Source organism: Pimephales promelas, chromosome 6 (assembly GCF_988280905.1).
Source record: "Pimephales promelas chromosome 6, fPimPro1.hap1.1, whole genome shotgun sequence".
Lineage (NCBI taxonomy): Eukaryota > Metazoa > Chordata > Actinopteri > Cypriniformes > Leuciscidae > Pimephales > Pimephales promelas.
In genome coordinates this window covers 2,057,491-2,080,080 of record NC_142774.1, presented here as the reverse complement: position 1 = coordinate 2,080,080, position 22,590 = coordinate 2,057,491, and the positions used below count along the sequence as shown (strand labels likewise).

The 22,590-nt window shown below is 35.4% G+C and overlaps 1 protein-coding gene across 2 annotated transcripts in view; it reads left to right on the top strand.

Moving 5' to 3' along the window:
• Nucleotides 1-2,586: 2,586 nt before the first annotated feature.
• gcgrb (glucagon receptor b) overlaps nucleotides 2,587-22,590 on the top strand; it is a 34,340-nt gene continuing 14,336 nt past the window's right edge. For both annotated transcript variants that reach the window (XM_089132733.1, XM_039647353.2), the window contains exon 1: nucleotides 2,587-2,894. The gene's annotated coding sequence lies outside the window, so the exon portion shown is untranslated. The remainder of the gene's footprint in view (nucleotides 2,895-22,590) is intronic.

Here is a 22,590-nt window from a genome sequence, read left to right as displayed (position 1 = left end):
CCCCACCATTTTTGAAACATCTCGCGGCACAGATGTACCAATGCAAATAAAACATCTCCAGTTAACAGCATTCGTTTCATTTGTTTGTTAAATAACAGGCGATCTAGCACTGAAATGTGTTGGCTTCTCTCAGAAACGCGCTTCAATCCGTTGCGGAGATTCTTTCCGGTGAAATCACAAATCAAAATGCACACAAACGTGTCCCTTTTTCTCATGGTTTCTAATTCCTCTCTCGTATATTTTTCCCCACTCATCAAAACATATAAAACCACTGATAAACATTATATCAATTCAACCACTGATAAACATTATTGGTTTTGATGAGGGGGAAATAAAAACTATTCGAGTGCGGAATTCTACCTCTGGACGGACCATCACTGTACATATCAAGGGCGAATATTTTCTATATACCCACTATACTCGGACATTGTGCTCATTTTTATTTATGTGCATCAGGAAGCTACAGGACATCGTCTTTCAAAACATTACCTACTCGAAAGAGAAAAAAAGAATGAATGCGTTACCCAGCACTTTTGAAAATGCCCTTCCGAATGCGTCTCTGTCCCCAGCACATTTCAAACAAAACTGACCCCCGAGCCATGTCCACTGAGGTATGTATGATTCTCAGAACAATATTATTCAAATGTTGAGATAGTGTATATTTTTATTGTGTTACCAAACGTTATCAGTAACATTATGGTTAAAAATCAATAATACTATAATAAATATTTCCGCTATTTATTTATTTTTAGTTTAGCCTACAGCTATAGCTACTGATTATGCATTATCAAAATACATGTTACGTTACATTATTCTATCATTTTTCTGGTGATCCGAGTTGTCTATCGTAACGATTGACCAAAGAAAGTCAAACACGTTTAATTTGTTTATTACAAGATTTTTTATTTTATTATTGAAGCTTGAGACTGGTGGTACTGGTGGTCTGGGGTGCCTCGGAGTTGATAACACTTGCCAACGCTTGTAGCTAAAAAGGAAAAAGAAAATGTATCAATTTTTTTATCAAAATATCATTTATACACAAGGTCAAACTATCACAGATGGAGTTGCATGTGTGAAGTTGCAATGCAATTTCTCGTTTACTTATAGTTCTGTTTGTGTAAATGTGGGTAAATAAATATAAAAAAGTTGCATTATTAGCTAGCAGCTCTCGTGTCAGTTTATGCATTATATATCAAGTCAGCAGCACAGTATAACGTTACTAATTCTGAGGCTGACGACAAGCTAAACTAATGCATAATTTGTAGCATTTCATATCGATTTATAGGCGATCTGAGAAACACAAATAAACCCTGCTAGAGGAACGGACAAAACACTTACTTACAGAAAACAAGTTTGTTTGCTAATGAAAATGCTAACATCTAACGTACTAGTAAGCCGGTAACAGACAGCGAGCATAATAATAATAAAAAAAAACAGACAATAGCAAACATCCCGACTCCCGAGGTCACAATTACAAGAAATACAAACATTAAACACAGTTTATTATAAAGATACTTACAAGTGCAACAACAAGAAGGCCAGGTCAGCATCGGTTTTGCAGGCTTCACTTTCTTTCAGTTCTCTCTATTCTGAAAAAGCCGGTCCGTTTTCTCTTTCTTTGTTCCTCTGATAAACACTTCCGAGCTTTCTTCTTCTTCTTTTACATCAGCCATCACGAAAACGTGAAGAATTCAATATCTAGCGTTACCTTTTTCTTATAGTTAGCCGGCTCCTGGATGGATGGGGACGTGTACGCATGCGTGTGCGCGTATAGTGCCGTAAAGCAATTCGTTACCTCGCGAGACCTGAAATCTCACGATACTTCCTAACACTGAGGCCGGCGAGCCGCCGGCCTAAAGTTGCAAGGGTGGTTTTGCGGCTCACAGGCACCAGGGGGGTGCGAGATGATCACCATTCAACACGAAATCAGTAATATTAACATTACAATGACTCCAAAGCTGTTCAGTTAAGGTAAAAAAAGTTACTTAGTTCTGCTTTAAGTAGACTCACATTTACTGTAATTTAGTGATTTACTGTAATGTAGTCATTTACAGTAATTTACTGTAATATAGAGTTAAAATTAACTCAATATGCTATAATTCGTAAACTCTTTACATATTTGTATATTTTTTAATCCTAATTATTTTAGTCACAAAAATCTTAATGGTCATTTTCTTTTATTTCAATTAAAATATTACTGGTATGTCTTTTTGACATTTTTTGGAATGAAATATGATCCATATCTTCTAACCCGAAGATCATATTACATTTCATGCTGTTAAATTTAACTACAGTATTAATGCCAGTTTAGCTCAGCAGTGACCCATAGCAATGAATGTTCAGTTAGAGCATTAGCGATTAAAGAAAAAAACAAACAAACACTTTTTTATTGGTCCCAAATTTTGACTGCATGAAGAATATTTGGGTATAATATGTCACATTTTACTTTCTTTTGCTATCCTCACTTGGTCTACATAAATGAACTAAAAAAAAAAATAAATAAAAAAAAATAAACATTGATATCTGGTGTTGACAGAATGTGTTCGTGTCCGTGAAGCTCGTGCACGCTCGCTGAGTGAAGTCTTCTCTCGCGCTCATCCAACTGTAGTAACCGTGCCGTCCACGGTCGGTGACGTCACACCGGGCTCCCGGTAACGGATCTGACCCCTCACGCGCTCTGCTCTCAGCTGCGGGAAACAGCGGCACACGAGGGACAAAACACAGCGAAACTGTTGAGCCTGTGCGCTTCTCTCCGATCTCACAGATCTGTGTGTGTTTGTGTGTGTGTGTGTGTTAGTGGTGGATTACGCGCGCGCTCCACAAACAAACTCTAGGATTTACTGAGGAAGATGAGCAGTTTGAGGAATGAAGCCCGCGCTCTGGACGCTCCTCGGGTGAGTACGACTGTTTTTATTTACTATTATTTGTATTTATTTATCCGTGAAAGACAAAGTCCAGTTGAAGATGCGCGCGCCCGCACGCGCCCGCACACCTGCTCCTCCACCTGAGGCGATTTCTTCTCTCCTAGAAACATGTGTAAAGACTTATAAAAGATGTTCGCACATTCAGATATTAGTTTGAATTACTTCTCTAGAGCTTTTGGTAAAGCTGACCTGCGCTCTATGAGGATTTGACTGTAAACTATCATCGACGTGTTTATGAGAGAGGATTATAAGAACCTCACACACCACATTATACTGTTTAGTTTCAGAAAAGCGCTCAAAACATAAAAATATGAATCCATATTCAGATATCTGCGGGTTCTTGAAGATCCAGCATGATGATAGCATACAGGAAAGTCCTCATTTAGGCTATACACTTGACATTTTTTGATTGCCATTGTGATTTGAGCAAATTATGATTTACTAGTCATATTAGAAGGTAATATTGGTAATTTTAAAAACAAAAATGTATTGATATGTGGGTGGAGGGGGTTAAAATGTTGAAAATGCATGTTGAATTAGAAGTAGTCTTTTGAAGTGCACATTTTTTGTGTTTTATGCACTTTAAGTCTCGGTGTGTATCTCAATCTCTCAGCGTGAGTGTGTGTGTGTGTGTTGAATTCATTGTGATTTTGATTTTTTTTTCCATTGAGGTGTTTTGAAAAAAAATGTCCTGTATTATTCATAGAGGAATGGCATTGTTTAAAATAACATAGTTTAGTTAGCAGTGCATCTGACTCCAGATGTTCGCCTCGGTCGCTGTGATGTTCATGATGTTCAGTAAGTGATGTATATTGAATTGATGGCTATAAATAGTGAGTTTCAGTAAACAGTCTGCACAGCACGAGATAGTTTCTTCACGCTGGCCGGTGATCTTCACTTGTCTGGTCATTAAAGGAGATGTTGGCTTGAGTGTTTATCTTATGCAAAACTCATTCAATCCCTTGAGTGTGTGTGTGTGTGTGCTCTACTTTGAGAGGCTGCATACGTCGCTTCTCCATGAACAAAGCACGTGTGTGTGTGTGTGTGTGTGTGTGTGTGTGTGTGTGTGTGAGAGGGACAGTTTAGTTCTGCAAATTGATCCATAATTAGAAGCAGGCACCCAGAGCTTAAAGCAAACAGTGGAGCGTTACAGGAGGATCATATTGACGTTATATTCCTGGAGTGTTTGAATGTGATACAAACATGATCAGGAATATTTTAATACCTGCACCGGAGCTCAGATGTGCTTACTAATCTCCTGGGATTGTTACAGGAGCATTTCTGAATTAGCGGATTATTTGGGTGTACTTTGATGGACCGGTCATGTAAGGTGTGTGTGTGTCAGAATAAACCAAACAACAGTCTGAAACCACACGACCAGATATTATTTATTATTTTTTATTATTGGGGAAATCTCACAGTAAAACAAGCAGCGTAAAATATGATCCACCGGCTTTTTAATCTTTTAATTCCTTCATCATCTTTATATCTATTTTAATTCCATAGCGGTTGTAATTTTTTCAATGCTGAATAAAGTCCTTTTTGTTATTTTTGGACCAAAATGTATTTTCGATGCTTCAAAACATTGTAACTAACCCACTGATGTCACATGACTACTTCAATGATGTTTTTATTAACTTTCTGGGCAAGGACAGTATACCGTACACACATTTCCAATGGAGGGACAGAAAACTCTCGGACGGGAGAGAATTAATGATATCATTTTTATTTTTGGGTGAACTAACCCGTTAAGAAGAAGGAGCTTGTTTACTGTTTTACTTAAAGGAATATTTTCCGCATTATTTCATGATTTCAAGCAGTGTTTGGTTAATATCAGACAAGCGATTATAAAATGGTATTGGTGGAAAGAAAGAACATAATGTCTTGAATGTCAAAAAAATGATATAATTGTAATTTTGGATGAAAAAGGTCTCCTAAAAATAATAAACTGTTTCTTTATTGTTCTTTAGAGACTGAGCTATGTGTGTGTGTCTGTCATTGTGTCAATTAAGTTATTTTTGTGCTATTTTCCCCCTTCTCTCCCATCATATACAATTCCCTTTAGCTTATTCAGCCTAATTTAGTCTGTTGATGGAAAAGTGGAAATAACCATTACTAAATGAATTACTTTTTCTCCATGTGTTTTTATAGACATGTATAAGTGTGTGTGTGAGAGATAGAGAGTGTGTGTTTTTGTGTGCGAGTGAGTGTGTTTTTGTGTGGACGTATGTTTGTTTGAACGTGTGTGTGTTCTCTTACGAGAGGTACTGTGTAATAAAAACCTCTTTTCCATGAGAGATTGAAGCCAAAAATGATCCTTAGTTTTGAATTTACATGAATAAAGTTAGTTCAGGCAAGAATTTTAAAAAATAAGTAAATTCTATAGTAGAACTCAATTCAATTGTGTAGAAATGAAAGCGTAAATATCAACATTATTAAATTAAGTAAAATTATTCAACTTTTCTGATACTGGTGTTCCCATCATGCACTGGGCCATGAATAATTAATGAAGTTGATTTTTCACTGTTTTCCAGTTGTATTTACGTTATTTTATCATTACTTTTGTTGTTGGGATTAGTCATTTTGTGACATTTGGATTTCATTTTCTACTTAAAATCACACATTCAAACACAAAAAATTATCTATCAAATGTTAACATCATTGTATATTGTCTACCAAGTATTGAGGTCTGCGTTCACGCATGCTATATCTATATTGAAGACGTGATGAGACACGTAAGTATTGATTACTTAAACAGTGTTGTCTAATACAATGTTATATTGTTTGAGTAAAATCTTTAATTAGCTAAATAAATATTACTTAATTTCTAACGTTACTTTCACTTAACTTCGTAAAGTATAGTTTACTTAATTATATGTGTGAAATTTACTCGAAAAATATCAGTTGCCTTGAAAAAATTAAGTAAATTTTACTTATTGAGAGAGGCCTTTTTGACGTCAGATCCAATGTGCGTGCCTATTAAAATTATTTAATAGTTAGATTAGCAACATTGTTGAACCAACAATTTGAATCAATAGAGATTTTGAGTCATTGCTAGTGGAGCGCGTCCCGAATCATTCCCGGATCAGAGTCCTGGTTTAGGATGTAGGTGCTTCCCTTGTAGGTTGTAGTTCACTGTGTTTTAAAAGGGCTAATTTTCTTGGACTGGCGATTCTTCTGTTGTGTGCTTCAGCTTGAATCACACTCACTCACTGCTGTGACTGACATGTACGTGATTTGAAACACAACCCTGCTAACATGATCATTTCCCCCTCAGAGCCCATTGAAGGTGTATTTGTATTCAGGTAAGGCTGTGAATCACTGGTCCATCTCATAGGGACACACACACACACCTGAATGGATTGAGCAGAGTCAGGCTGTTTCCCTGAGAAAGAAACAGTTATTACTTTAAAGAAAATATAATCAATCATATTTTCGGCTGCTATAGTTCATCTATAGTGACGTTTATATATGAGTCTGGATCCTTATTAGTTCTCAGGGCCATTCATCATCACACACATACTGGGTTTAGCATTGAATCTAATCCACAAACTTAAAAATGTGCATGTCAATATACTGAGGTTTGTTTATCGACGGCTCGATATAAAAAATATTCGATATAGGAAATAAAGACATCATTAAAGTAGCCCATGTGACATGTTTTAAAGCATCGAAAATACATTTTGGTCCAAAAATAACAGAAACTACGACTTTATTCAGCTTTGTATTCTCTTCTGGTTCTGTCGTCGATCCGTGTTCAGTGGCGCTGCTGACGTAAGACGCTGCTGACCTGTGTCTCGTGTATCTTTTCAATGGAGGGACAGAAAATGTTCAGATTTAATCTAAAATATATTAAGCTATAATATTATTGATCCATGCTGCAATGCATGATGTGAGCCATGGATGTGTTTTGATTGGTGGCTCCTATCATGCACTGCAACATAAAACATTTCTGTGATTGTCACCATTGTTGAGATTCATATGTAGATTATTGATATCTGTGTGTGATTTTAAAATCTTCAGATTAGTAATATCTGTGCTCTTCTCAGCACTGGGATTATATCTTGTGCTTTTCTTGTTAACTAGCTTGAAAATATGAAACATTAATAATGTTTATAATTAAAAAAAATATATAAGAAATTTATATAATATATTTCTCTATTTATGTATGTTTATGTTACATGAGTAAATATATCTGCAATATATTTATTACATATGTCTGTACCATATCTGATTACATATTCTTCTATACAGTATATGATGAAGTGTTACTGAATATAAAGTTACATTATGATATATTAGTAAATATATTGTCACATGTTTTTCAATTTGTGAAATGCGCTCATTCCTTATGTATTATTCAATTGTAACACATTAACACAATATTATTCTGTATATTTTCAAATGTACTGTTAAACCATTTAATATATTGATGATTCATATATTTTCGTAAAGGATGGTGCTTGCAAGATGATTAAATGAAAACGAATAACCAAGAAAACGTTCATAAATAGTGTTTTTTTTGTTTGTTTTGTTTTTAACTTAAGTGACATTATCAAAGCGTTCTTTAAATATATTTGTGCTCGCTGGGTTAATTGTGTGTTTACGGTGTTATTTGGAGCTGGACAGTTCATTGCCCGTTTGTTTGTGTTGAGTTGAAGATTTTTACAGAAGGAAAGACAGTGATGTCTGACATTTAATAATTGAGTGAATTGATCTTTTAACCCAGAGCTCAGGATCCAGGCTCGGTCGTTTGAGTCTGTTCAGATTAATTGCGTTCGCGTGGGCAGTTTTGATCCTTTTTTGAGTCCTAAAGTCTCGCCCCATTCACTGCGTTTCCAATGTGATGTGTAAATATGACGATGTCCCTGTCAATGAAGAAATTATGATTTTAGCGCCTATAATGGCTGAATTTATTAAATAATTCATTATGATCAAAAGGGACACGAAATGATAGTGATTCTCGCAGTACAGAAGCTGAAATCATTACCGTGGCTTCTTGAGTTCGTTACAGACTCGTTTACTGCTGATTAATCTATGCTAATGAGCCTTTCCAGATTGGATCGCCGAGGGCAGAGAATAAGTGAACGGGCGGAGAGTCTCATCAGATATCAGCCTGACACGGTTTCGGCGTGTATTTATTGATTTTTGCTTTGATAAAACGTGTATGTAATGTGTTCAATGCTCCTTCTGAAGCACTGAGATTAATTAATTCATGCGCGTATGTTTGACGTCCTTTCTTATAACTTAATTCCAGTGAGAACATTGATTGAGCTGGTCTTTGATGTTGTGTGAATATTAATGAAGAACAGGGATGTGGGCTGCTTTTATCATGGACACAACAGAGTATGACTCGTTATACAAAAGAGACATTGCTATTGTTCCACAGGAAAGCTGCGCTAGCATTACTTCTAAGTATTAAACTGTGGTGCATAACTTATTCAACGTCCATTCATTCATTATGCAACGGACAATAATGAAACATTACATTTTCCAGCTTGAAGTTGTGCTTCGGACTCGCCAGTTCTGACCTGGCTAACAATACAAATCTAATTTCTGAAGGTGCAGGACAGGAAGAAAACACCTCGGCAACCACATAGCAACGCACATGGCAAACGCATCATGTTTTGCATGATCTAGCGCCGATCACATTTGCTTTAGGTTAGGTTGTGACTCATCCTGCCACACTCTTATTTAAATAATTAAGCTCCATTGTTATGAACAATATGTAATTAAGATCACTATGCCAGTGTCATTAGTCTCTGTGAGAGAGTGTGTGTGTAACATCTCTTCAGACTGAGGTTTTTAGAAACATGAAAGTTTGTGATCCTTTACAAGACACTATCACACACCATAAAGTTCAGAAGACAGACACATCAGCACTTTCAGTCTTGTCATTAAATATTATAAAGTATTTCCACTAGACAGCCTTTTACAGGTTTTCACAATCGCTAAGACGCATGTCTTGAACCTTTCTCCCATATTCTCACAACATTAAACACAAATCCACATCTTCAAACTACATTAACAAGCAATTATATAATTACACAAACACATGACCTTCCTCTTCTGGCAAACTCAAACTATCTGCTGAAAACGATTTCATTTGTTCTCAAAATCAAACAATGCTCTCAGATCACACACACATTATTTGATAAACACGTTAAAAAGTATAGGCTAGTAATCGCAGCTAAGGTGAATATTAAGTATTGTATTGTACTGAATATCGTATAGTGTTGAATGTCTGTATATGCAGCACTTGCATACTGTAAAAAATACAGTAGAGTAGAAACTCTAAATGAAAATCATGTTACAGTATGTCATGATATGAAGCAATACGCGGGTCGTGATCTTCATTAAAGATACTTTTTATTCAGCTAATGCAGAATAGCGTGAACTACGCATTCAACTCTCTCTCTATATCCGAAACTACGGTAGCTTAAGATGGACAAACGACAATCTCACAACACAGTACAGTTTAAAAAAGTGCAAAATCAAATGCAATCAGGGCAGCAAATGACTTGAGTCTGAGGCACATACAGTAAACAAGTCACTCAGCTGCACGTTAAAGTTAATAAAAAAAAAAACAATATATTGATTCATCACGTTTTAGATAAGGGTACAGTTCAACGGTTCGGGCTGTATGACGGTTTTGGTTCGCTGCCTGCCACACCGTGTCCTAACCAGACATGATGCCAAAAGACTCCAGCGACAAATACTTTCTCGCAAGAAAATGTTAAATAGCTACATTTCGTGAATGTGAATGTAATATTTGTGAATGTGAGGGACAGCGCAGTCTCATCCCAAGACGTCATATAACTGACGTCTTGGGACCATAGTCAACATCCGCCTTTTTAGGGTCCCCTTAAACGTCGGTTATATGACGTTATCAGATCCTAAGACATAAACCTACCCCGTCACCTAACCGACGTTAAAGGTAAAGCGTCAGTTGTATGACGGCCCGGGATCGTCATCAACCGACGTTTAAGGGGACCCTAAAAAGGCGGATGTTGACGTATGGTCAAAAGACGTCCCAAGATGTCAGTTATATGACTTCTTGGGTAGGATTGTGTATCGTTTGAATTTGAACGATTCTGATTCCGATTCCTTGTTTCGATTCCAGTTCCTAACGATTCTCGATTCCGATTCTTTTAAGAGGCAGGGTCAAAAAAGTTTAGCTAACCTTGCTAACCAACGGTCTTTCTGAAGGAAATAATCCTTTCTGAAGGAAATACTCCTTTTGTCACAAATTTTGCATTTTTGCAGAGATTTCGTTATTTTTAGAAAAGTGAAGCCACACTTTGGACCGCCGACGTAAGCTACTCATGTCGCGCGGTTATGCCAACATTTCTGGTAGACGGTTCTTCGTTGGTGTTGTTCAGCGGTTTCTTATTCCGCTCGGCGGACTGTGAATATCGAAACTAGGAATCGAAATTTTTACTTTTGAACGATTCCGGGAAAAACGAAAAGTTAGTCTCGGTTCCAAATGATACTCGATTCTCGATACCCAAGCCTATTCTTGGGATGAGACTGTGTTATGAACGAAGGAAATGAATAGTTGAAATAAATTCGGTATTTTTGTTTGTTTTTTGCGCACAAAAAATATTCTCGTCGCTTGATAAACATAAGATTGAGCCGCTGTAGTCACTCGGACTATTTTAATTTCAATCCCTTTAGAAGCCTAGAGGAGTGATCCAGCTCTCAGATTTAATCAAAAATATCTTCATTTGTGTTCTGAAGATGAACGAAGGTCTTACGGGGTTAGAACGACATGAGGGCGAATAAATACTGACAGAATTTTCATTTTTGGGTGAACTATCCCTTTAATAAAACAACCCAGCAACATTCACTGGTGTGTCCAATTTTGATCCAGCAATATGTTGCCAAATAGCCCAAATTGGGTTGTTTTCACCCCAGCATTTTTAGACCGTATGAACAGCTAAACTACTGTATGTAGTTAAATATTTCGACGGCCCGAAACTGAATGACACATCATCTTCAGCCTGAAGCTCTAGTGGTCCTTTGAAGAAGTGTTGTTTATGACATTAAATCCAGATTTTGAGATAGTCGTGGCGTATATACAGTGACCCTGGATTGATTTTCTAACGTGTGTTGGCACAGCTGATCTCTGCGCTGTAAATGAATCATCAAAGTTCATCACATGGATCACTGGCACTGGATCATTCATGCCGCTAAATTTAGCGCTACGCTTCACAGTTTCTTACGTTTAGTTTGTTCGCTCCCGTGGGCTTTAACTTTAACACACTAAATGTGGATTTAAACTCCTTCTCTTTCCTTCTCTCTCTCTCTCGTTCGGCCGCACGCATGGACCGTTTTTATGGGTCTTTGTGGAGCTTGACAGTGTAGATCAGAAGTTCAAGCTTCTGGTTTCTCCTGCTCTTTTGTTTCTGAGACTGACATCCATCGATCCTCGAGGTCCTGCCAAAAAATGGGACAGAATTACCTGATGGGACGCTGATGTTCGTAACGCTGATGTTAAATCACTCTGACCTTCATCTTCTCTCAATCTCTCTCTCTCTCTCTCTCTCTGTGTTTGTGAATGATTGACAGATTAATAGATGTGGCATTTAGATTTGCACCATCAGATCTTCTTAAGCCTCCGCTTTTCCAGCTCTTTGTTTCTGACACTGCCGTTTATCGATCTGTCGCTTACTGCCAGAAACGTTTGCAGAGTTACCGAATTACCTCAGACTATTAGTCTCCCTCTGTCTGCTCGTGACGCTCAGATTAAAGAGCTTCAGCTACACACACACACTAACCTCACATGTCCTCGTATCACAGCCTTCTGGCCGCCTCCCACCAAATCACCATATCATTTGCATGTCATCACTATAGTAATGGTCGTCATGGTGATGAGCTTTGAAAATTCTGGTCTCTGTAATTAAGTTAATTGATCTAAGTATTTCTGTTCTGTCTACACATTTAACACGCGTCAAGTAACGAGTATCTGTTAACTGAACTCTTCGTGTCATAAAACGGTTTCACTCTTTTCACAAAAATATTATATTGTTAAAACAACAGTAAGTACGAATTTTTACCTTAATTTTGAATAATATTTTCAAAATCGTTAGAAAAAATTATAAAAATGTTAGACGAGCTTTCTTCCCTTCTCCATCACGACGTGTGTTCGCGCGATGTTGTTGGTTACCTAGTAACGAATGTACGGTGGCCGAGAATGTTCCGTCAACTTCCGTCTATGTTGCCTTATGAACACAATCTGGCTGGCTTTACGACAACGGTAATGGACAATTCCGCTTCCAACCTGTAGGGCGACCGAAGAGGAAAAGTCACTTGGTGTTGCTTTAACTGAACTCTTGCTATTAATCAGATAATCCTGACAAAAATGTTTCAGCTTTCACAAAAATATAAATAAGCAGCTGGTTTTCGGACCAGTCGGACCCTTATAATTTTGTCAATTGTAATTTCTGCATGCTAGAATTGAATATGAATGTAGAATGTGCCTAGTATTTACTTATTTAAAGGTGCAGTGTGTAGATTTTAGCAGCACCTAGTGGTTCGATTGCGAGTTGCACTTAGGACTCCACCCACTGCTCACCCCTCCCTTTTGAAGAAGCTACAGTGGCTGAAACGGGACAAACACCTCGTCTGAGACAGCAGAGAATAGCCAGAGTAAGCTAAGGGTGTGTAACTAGCCGTGTTTCCATTACCCTTCAAAATGCGAAAATGTTCGGTGATGAAAATACAGACAATGGAAACCAATTCGAAAAATATTCCAGATAATATAACAAATAATTATTGATAGGCCTACTTGTTAAAAGGGCTTTGTGTGTTTCATTTATTGGGTTATCTACTGTCAATTATAGAAGGGGGTGCCCGCAGTTATGTAGATATAAATGTCTCATTCTAAGGCAATACAATTTAATGAATTATATATATATATATATATATATATATATATATATATATATTTAATAAATAATAATAAAAAAAAATTCATTGAGTAAGGTCTTTATACACCACTGAAAACATAGTTATGGATATGATGGTGCATTTCTGTCAATAGTTCCTCAGAAATATCACACATTGCGGTTTCAAAATATAAAATCATAATTTTATACCATAAATTTGCTATCCTAACTATGAAGGTGTGATTTATTCTTCCATGTGTGGTACCTGTTCTCAGAATCCACATAATGCTGCACTTCACTTCTTTTTCAAGTTTTGTTCTCTTTGTCCTTTTATCGTTTTCTTATATCCCTTCCTTCAGTCCCGGTGGATTTCTCGAAATATTGTATTACGGGTAGAGCTTATGTCTTAGTATTGCAGCAGAAAGTATGGAACTGACTCCAAACACTACACACACACACACACACACACTCTTCACTCAAGCCCATCTGGCTGATCTCAGATCTGTCAAGTCAGGTCAGCATCTGATTTATCTGTGGAATGGTTCTATATGGAATCCATAGACATTCCATCCTGTCGGGATTCCGGAATGCCATATGCTGGAGTGTTCTTTTGATTCCATTTTAACACAGAGCAATGAGCCACTTGAGCTATTACAGCCATTTTTATTATGGTTAAGAGCGTAAAACACTTACCTCCAGTGACTTACTGATTTAATGAAGGAGCTTCGTGAAATGGCCTCTGTTTCTGATATCTGGGAAGCAGAAAACATGGACATAAGTGTGGAATTTGGAATGTCATGGAATTTGGCACATTTTTTTATTAAGAAATAGAAATTTTGACCGAAATATATATTTTAACTGTATGTTGTATCAACGTAATATTATTAATAATAACATGTGAAGAGTTCAGATGCAAAAGCCTCTAAATGCCATTTGGAATTTTCTTCTTTAATGATGATTTTTATCAAGCTTGTATATTTAAGTTCAGTGATTTCACTTAAATGGCAATGATAATTACCTATTAATTGTTATTTAAGTGAAATTACTGAACTTAAATATACAAGTTTGATAAAAATCATCATTAAAGAAGAAATTTTCAAATGGCATTTAGAGGCTTTTGCATCTGAACTCTTCATGTATTCTTTTTAATAAAGAGTTTTAAGGAATGTGACGACATCAAGAAATTTTTTTTGTTTTAATTTATTGTAAAAATTCTCTGATGTGCAGCACTTAATTTGACAAAAAAGAAAACAAAAATTGACTTTTTTGTTGTATTTTCATCAGTTTTTTTTTTGGATAATAAATTTGTATTAAATAATTAAAATGCAAAATATATACAAATTTAAATATAATTTGTGAAAAAATAAAATGGAATTCAAAAAAGCTTGGATATTGTTAATTTTAATACATTTTTTCATCTTAAACTTAAATGAATTTGTGTTGATTTACAGTAACATGCTTTCTGATGTTTTTCATTTAATTAAACCATTAAAACAGAATCCAGAGAAATACAATGGGGGGGATTTGAGAATATATAAATATATATATATATTTTTTTTTTTGGGTGGGGGGACTAAATGAATTTTCATTGGGCCCTATTTTTATACAGCGTTCATCATATTAAACTATATCTACAAGTGAGGTTCAGCACTTCTGCAGTTCTGTTAAATGAAACCTCAAATGAAATTACTCTAACCGAATTAGAGAGAAACCCTTTCAGAGGAGGGTAATTTAATTGGAAATAAATTAACAAGGCAGATTGAGGGTATTGTCGAGCGTCTGGTCCGTTTGAGCTCGAGCTCTGGAGACCGAAATACAGAATGAACAAATACACACACACACACACACTGAGAGAGAGCGAGTGTTCATTTGAATTCAATAACGCATCCTATTCTTCAGGCCTGATTACACACACATCAATAAACCACACACACACACACACACACACACACAGACAGACACGTCTCGTTCCTCAGGTGTAGCTGCAGATAATGAACGAGGGAATCTGGCTAATGAAATAAAACTCTCCGTAAGTGTTTCCAGTGCAGAAATCCATGAGGTGTCTTGATCTCCCGACAGTGAAGGCATCTGGGAGAGGAACGAAGACGTTAAACACTAAAGAAAACACGGACGTTAGATCGAGACGCTCGAGGCTAATCATATACGGCTGTGATTAGATCATCGCTCACTGTAATCCTGCAGGCGGATTCCTCACCGTGGAAAGCAGATGTTTGGCTGTCCGAGTCTGGAGTCGTGATGCGTGCACCTGCAACACACACTCCACTCCAGATGACGTTCATTATCACAGTATGGAGAGAATGGAGTTCTAATGGAGTTTATTATCAAGCACAATTCCAGTATATATTGTGAAGTCTGATTTGCATTCTGTTGCGTATTCTGTGCTATATTTGAATATACAAATGTTGAATTATCTGCATAACAAATAACAATGCGGGTTACAAGTTCAGTATTTTAGTAAACTCAAGCTTTCAGTGTGCTCTCAGACTTTACAATCCACTATTGGTGAATAAATCATGTGGTCATGTTTCCCCGATAAATAAAAAAAAGGAAAAAAATGGAATTGTAGTCGATTGTACTTTAACAGGGTTTCCGCGGGGTCTTAAAAAGTCTAAAATTTCTAAATCACAATTCAAGGCCTTAAAAAGTCTTAAATTTGCTGAAGTTCTAGGTCTTAAATCATTTTAATCATGTCTTAGTTTTCCTACGTCCATGTAAATCTCATTGAAATGCTCACGCACCGCTTTGGAATGTTTTTTTTTATTTATTTATTTTATTTTATTTTTATTCCGTGTTTTTTTTTATTTTGCTTGTTCAAATATAATTTGCTGTATTACGACTACAAAATAGACCAACATGCAACAGCCAATCAGTTTTGAGGTTTCGTGTTATTGGTGCGTATCTCAGATACCACAGAAAGCCATAAAACGGATTTTATTCAGCTATGGGGAAGTGGAAGTTTAGCGATATTTGGCTTAAAAAATCTGAATTTTGGATCAGATTTTGCTGATTTGGGTTTTGCTTTTGGATCAGAGCCAACACTAAAAGCGGAGGGACTCTGACATCGCTAAATCCGTCAGTTGCGGGAAAAATAAAACGGACTACATTATGTGCTTTGTAATTGGAGATTTTATAAACACAGAAACAGAACTAATTTCCAAAATCACGGAACCGTTTGTGCTGATTTTCGACGAATGTTCAGTTTGAATAAATTAAATTACTTTGCGAATAATTTTGAGACTATGCGTTTCCTTTGTACGTTTTTTTTTTTTCGTGATATGGGTCTTAAATTTCATTCATAATGGTCTTAAAAAGTCTTAAATTTGACTTTGTGAAACCTGCAGAAACCTTATTTAAAATGATTTTATTTTAAAATGATGCCTATTATTAGACGTTGTTTTTTTTTTTTGCAGTATGACATTACAATTAAACGCATTGGTTTAATTTTATAAATGTTTTATTTAATCATTTGTTTTATTTTATTTGATAATTGTCTTCATTACCATCGTTACATAGTATTTATTGGCATATGTAACATAAATGAATGCGCACTCTCTCACAAAGATAACGTTCCAACAAATATACATGTATTAACTCAAATATAGTGAAAACCACAAACAATGGGATTGATTTATGTTTAATATTCATTATATCATCATATTTGGTGGATGACAAGGTGTTAAAAATGGCAAATAATAATAATAATCATAATATTTGTGTGTGTTTGTGTTTTTTTGTTGAGAGAGAGAGAGAGAGAGCGAGAGAGACGTTTAAAATCTATTTTATTTCTTTAAAAAGAGAACTTTTTTCCCCCCATTTGGACACAAAACATCTCACATGATCACATCAATCACATCAATCAAGACACTCAAAAAAAATAAATAATGAATAAATTAAAAAAAAATAAAATACAAAAAAATACAAATATATATAACTTCACAACATATTAAAATTACCTATCACCCATCTGTTTTTTTTTTAAATTTGTAAAAATTGGCATATGTAACATAAATGAATGCGCACTCACTCACAAAGATAATGTTCCAACAAATATACATGTATTAACACAAATATAGTGAAAACCACAAACAATGGGATTGATTTATGTTTAATATTCATTAGATATCATCATATTTGGTGGATGACAAGGTGTTCAAAATGGCAAATAATAATAATAATCATAATATTTGTGTGTGTTTGTGTTTTTTTGTTGAGAGAGAGAGAGAGAGAGAGAGAGTATGTGTTGGTATTGGACTGAAAACATCTGCATCTGTGCGAGTGTGTGTGTGAGAGAGAGAAAGTGTGTGTGTTTTGGTATTGGACTGGAAACATCTGCAGCGTTGGAATGCTGGGATTCTGATGACATCACGGAGATCACTTAATCATTTGCAGACACACACACACATGCACATGTTTACACACACAACCTTTATCTTGTGTGTTTTGCCACAGTAATTACTGGTGTCATATATTTGGCATGTTGATGTTGGCCCGCGTCCACATTATGGGATCTCTCAGTGTGTGTGTGTGTGTGTGTGTGTGTTCGTCACGTAGTGTCCGCTGCAGGAAATCTCGTCGGACACGTTCAGTGTGTGAAAGTGTGTGTTCGCAGAGCCACTCTGAACTGCCAGACAGTGTTTAATGTGTTTTTTGTTCTTGAAACAACTTCACCGGACATTATCAGTCACTCTTTTCTTTCTAAAGTGTGTGTATTGTACTATTGTAATCACCTGTCAAATAAGTGCATATAAATGTGGTCACTTTAAAAATCATAACCCAGAAAAGTCTGTTTTTAAATCTCATTAAATAAGATATCCTCTCTCTCGTTTGGAAGCGCTCATTATTCACTAAATGTTCATTTCGGCCACCAGAGCTGCTGTCAAATGCTCATTTTACCCTTCATATGTTCAGTAATATCTCTGCTTTGATTCATGCTGCGGGTTATGCGATATTAAGGACACTTGAGGACGGTTGAAGAGCAGACACTCCTTTAAGATTACCTTATTGCCAGATTTTTCATTGAACCTCTACAAAAACTTTAGAGTTAATGTGTGTCAGAAACTGTTCTTCTAGTGGACATTAACTTACAGAATCATTGATTATTTAGGATTATTTAATGCGATAGAACAGCATTTATTTGAAATATATTTGTTTCCAACATTTTAAATGTCTCGACCGTCACTTTATTTGCACTTTTGCTCTTATTTCACACACAAAAATGCGTTTAGTAAACTATTTAGTGAATGTGTTTCCCTGGTCTCCCATCATTATCGAGTGCAGCTTCAATCCATTTTTAATACGGTATATTTAGTTGGTTTTGTTGTTTTACACCAATTGAACCACAAAGGAATGTGGCGTTTTTGATTCTGAGCAACAGAGAAATAATCGTTCATGTCAAAGTGAAAGATTTCTGTAGACTGGTCAATCAAATGGAATATAAATGGATGAATGGATATAATAAAATGCCTTTGAATCATGTCAGGAAGCCTTTAAAAATTCACGTTGAGACTACTTAAATTGGGTAATTTAAAATTACATAATTCTGTTATGTTGAAGTTACGTGAACAAATTATGTTTGTTTAACGTAATCCAGTTATGTGGAACCTGTTTGCAAATTAAAATTAATTAAAGCCAAAATATAATTTTTTTGAGTGTCACATGATCCGGAAGAAATCACTCGAACATGATGAGTGGATGCTCTCGAAAAATATCTGATCATTATCAATGTTGAAAAAAAGGTGGAAAACTCTGATTCATTTTTGGTGGAAACTCTGATTCTTCAGGATTATTTAGTGCGATAGAACAGCATTTATTTGAAATATATTTGTTTCCAACATTTTAAATGTCTCTACTGTCACTTTATTTGCACTTTTGCTCTTATTTCACACACAAAAATGCGTTTAGTAAACTATTTAGTGAATGTGTTTCGCTGGTCTCCCATCATTATCGACTGCAGCTTCAATCCATTTTTTAATACGGTATATTTAGTTGGTTTTGTTGTTTTACACCAAATGAACCACAAAGGAAGGTGGCGTTTTTGATTCTGAGCAACAGAGAAATAATCGTTCATGTCAAAGTGAAAGATTTCTGCAGACTGGTCGCGTTATTAGACCCAAAATAATCAATTGCATAAGTATTCACCCCCCGGCGTTTCCTAGATCCACCCCAGCATTGAGTCGTCTGTTTGAACTCTTAACCCTCAGGTGCTCTTCGGTCATTTCTAAACGAAAAAATGTATGTTTTGAATTATTAAAAATCACAGCTTCATCGGAATGTTACGAAACTTGGTGACTTTTATTCCATTGGGTGTGTGAACACACAAAAAAATTGAGGTCATGATCCGAGCATGCTAAGTGGTCGTAAAAAAAATAGTCACACTTGTGCTCTTCGGTCAAAAATGACCGACCATAGGAAATGAATGGGAAATTGACAAAAACACAAAAACTTTGAGAATTTTTGTGTGTACAATCTACAAATCGGCCACGATGCAGAAAAAAAGTGCTCAGCATTGAAGGGGTGACACTCTAAAACATCAAGAGTGCAAACCAGACATACCCACCCCTACACACACACTTTTATACACAAAAACACCATTTTTGAATTTGAATTTCTAAAAAATCACTGCTTCATCAGAAAATTACGAAACTTCGTGACTTTTATGGCAACATGTATGTGAACACACAAAAAAATTGAGGTCATGATTTGAGCACTTTAAGTGGCCGTAAAAAAATGAGATACACTTCTGCTCTTCTGTCAAACATGACCGACCATAGGAAATGAATGGGAAATTGACAAAAACAAAGGCCGAAACGAAGGCTAGTGATTACACCATGATTCTACGCTTTTTCTCTATACTGTAACTAGATGGTGCTAATTTTCTTCAAAAAATATTTTTTTCTGAAGGCCAAGACTCTATAGTATAGTAAAATACTGCATTCATAATTTTTAAAAAAAAATTATATATATTTAGAAAAATATATAAACTTTTCCATGGCAAAAATAAACCATAAATATTGCATAAATATTAATAAATTCAATCAAACTGTCTCAAAATACTAAATTAAAAAGAATAAATATTATAGAACAAAAATAAATTGCATTGGTTTTACTGGGATGGAGAAAGTTTTATTTTTAGGTGTCCGGTCACTTTTGACCGGGAAGATAACAAGTGTGACTCCGAAACGAAGAGCACCTGAGGGTTAATGTCACTCAGTTTTCAAGGCATTCCTGCAAAGCTTTGGCTTTGTGCTTCATCATTCAGCTGGAAAACAAATCTCCAGGTTGTTGGAAACTCCTGACATTTTTCGCATCCATCTCGTCTGAGTCGTGCCCTCAGCGTGCCTCCACCGCCATCATCACTCTGCACGGTTGGATGCTGTGATCAGCAGTGTTTTGTTTATGCCAAACATAAAAAGCTGATCGTTTGCTGGCTTCTCCCACACTGAGACGCTCCTGGCAAACTGGAGCTCAGGGGTCATGTGACGTTTAGCGTTGGCCTCCAGCCTGTTGTGTGAAGCTCTCAGGCATCAGTTGTGTGTAACTTGTGTAATCTCAGGGACGTCTCTGCCAGAGTCATTACTCACCGCCTTCTCCGAAACTCGCTCAATTTCTTAATTATGGATTTAATTACTCCGAGGTATCCATCATCTGCCTTGCGTGTCTGATTACCTTTTTGAGCATAATACTGAATAAGACCAGAAATTTGACTTTCCAGATACAATGTGTGTACATATAACATCATTAATATTGTTTTTATTTGTTATTATCAGGGCTGTCAGTTAAACGAGTTATTAACGGCGTTAACGCAAACCCATTTTAACGGCCCGATCCACTTTTCCATGTTGATGAGAGCATTAAAATAAGAAAAAAAACTAGAAAAAGAAATCAAGAGACATTTAGAATAGAAAAAAATGTGCGATTAATCGCGAGTTAACTACGATATTAATGCGATTAATTGTGAGTTAACTATGACATTAATGCGATTAATCGCGATTAAATATTTGAATCGTTTGACAGCACTATTATTATTATGTATTATATAATGTACATTCATTTTATTGTTATCAAAATTCATTTGTATTAACTACAGTTTTTTTTCTCTGGTTCTCGAATCTGATTGGCTGAGAGTCGTTTCACTGTTTGTATCTCCATTTCTGTCGACTGTCATGTCGGTCGGGCAAATACAACATATTTTTTACAAACTACTCAAAAAAAATATGGACATAATGTGTATATATATATATATATATATATATATATATATATATATATATAAACATTATGTCCATAATATTTTTGACATATATAATAGAATCACCTAAACGCTTATTGATTTGAAAGAGCTCAAGTAGTGTTTTCGAAAGCGATTAGGATCCTTCACACAGAATATAAACAACTATATATATATATATATCTTGTAAGATTTATACGATTAAAAGATGTATAAGATTATACATGGACACACACTCCAGCAGTCTCTGTAAGTACTCATTACTCATTACTACACACATTACGATGGAGCAGGACTGAAGACATTCACATTAAACACAAACGTCTAATGGGCGAGAAACGCAGCTGACTCATGCGCTGTTTATATTCTGTGTGAAGGATCCTAATCGCTTTTGAAAACGCTACTTGAGCTCTTTCAAATCAATAAGCGTTTAGGTGATTCATTTATATGAAGAAGCACGTAATGAGAGTATTTAAAAAGCAATGAAGTAAAGAGGCTCGACACGCACTCCACTTCAGATCCAGCCCTAATTCAGCTTATTACACAAACCATTACATTACTAAATGGTATTTCCAGTCAGCTCTGTTTTTGGTTATTAAGCTTTATTTCATTACTGATGGTCAATCTCTGTCTCCAGTCTCTGTCCAGCGATTCACAGAGATTACTGTGAACAAGGACTTTCTCAAGACTAAAACTAGTTATTTAGCTATAATTTATTTATATTTGTGTATATATGTGTGTGAACCCGTTCTGGCAAAATGAGTGGGAATGTGCACAGGCCAATTACGAAAAACAAGTGAAAAATGTCAATTTTGGTCGATTTTGAGGTTTTCACAGAAGAGTTCAACGAGCTCTCGTCTACTAGTGATCCCACTGCTCTACATTGCAATTAAACATATAAAATTGTCTTTATTTGGTTTTATAAGGTTTTTAATAGAGAATGTGAAAAAAATAACTCACTATTTTTTTATTTGCTATATATGAAGAGTTCAGATGCAAAACCCTCTAAATGCCATTTGAAATTTTCTTCTTTAATGATGATTTTTATCAAACTTGTATATTTAAGTTCAGTAATTTCACTTAAATGGCAATGATAATTACCTATTAATAGTTATTTAAGTGAAATTACTGAACTTAAACATACAAGTTTGATAAAAATCATCATTAAAGAAGAAAATTTCAAATGGCATTTAGAGGCTTTTGCATCTGAACTCTTCATATATACATTTTGCTATATATATATATATATATATATACACAATATATAAATTTTAAAAAATAAATTTTTACATTTTTAAATTACACAATAAATGTAATAATAAATTAAATTACACAATAAATTAATACATTACACAATAAATTTTAAAAAATTGAAGATTTTATATATATATATATATAATCTTCAATTTTTTAAAATGACTTCCTTTTGTTATTACAATATACACTCAGACATTATTTGCATTATTTTCAGTGGGGAAAAACTAATCCTGTTTTTCCATAATTGATCTGTTATGATGAAAATGAACAT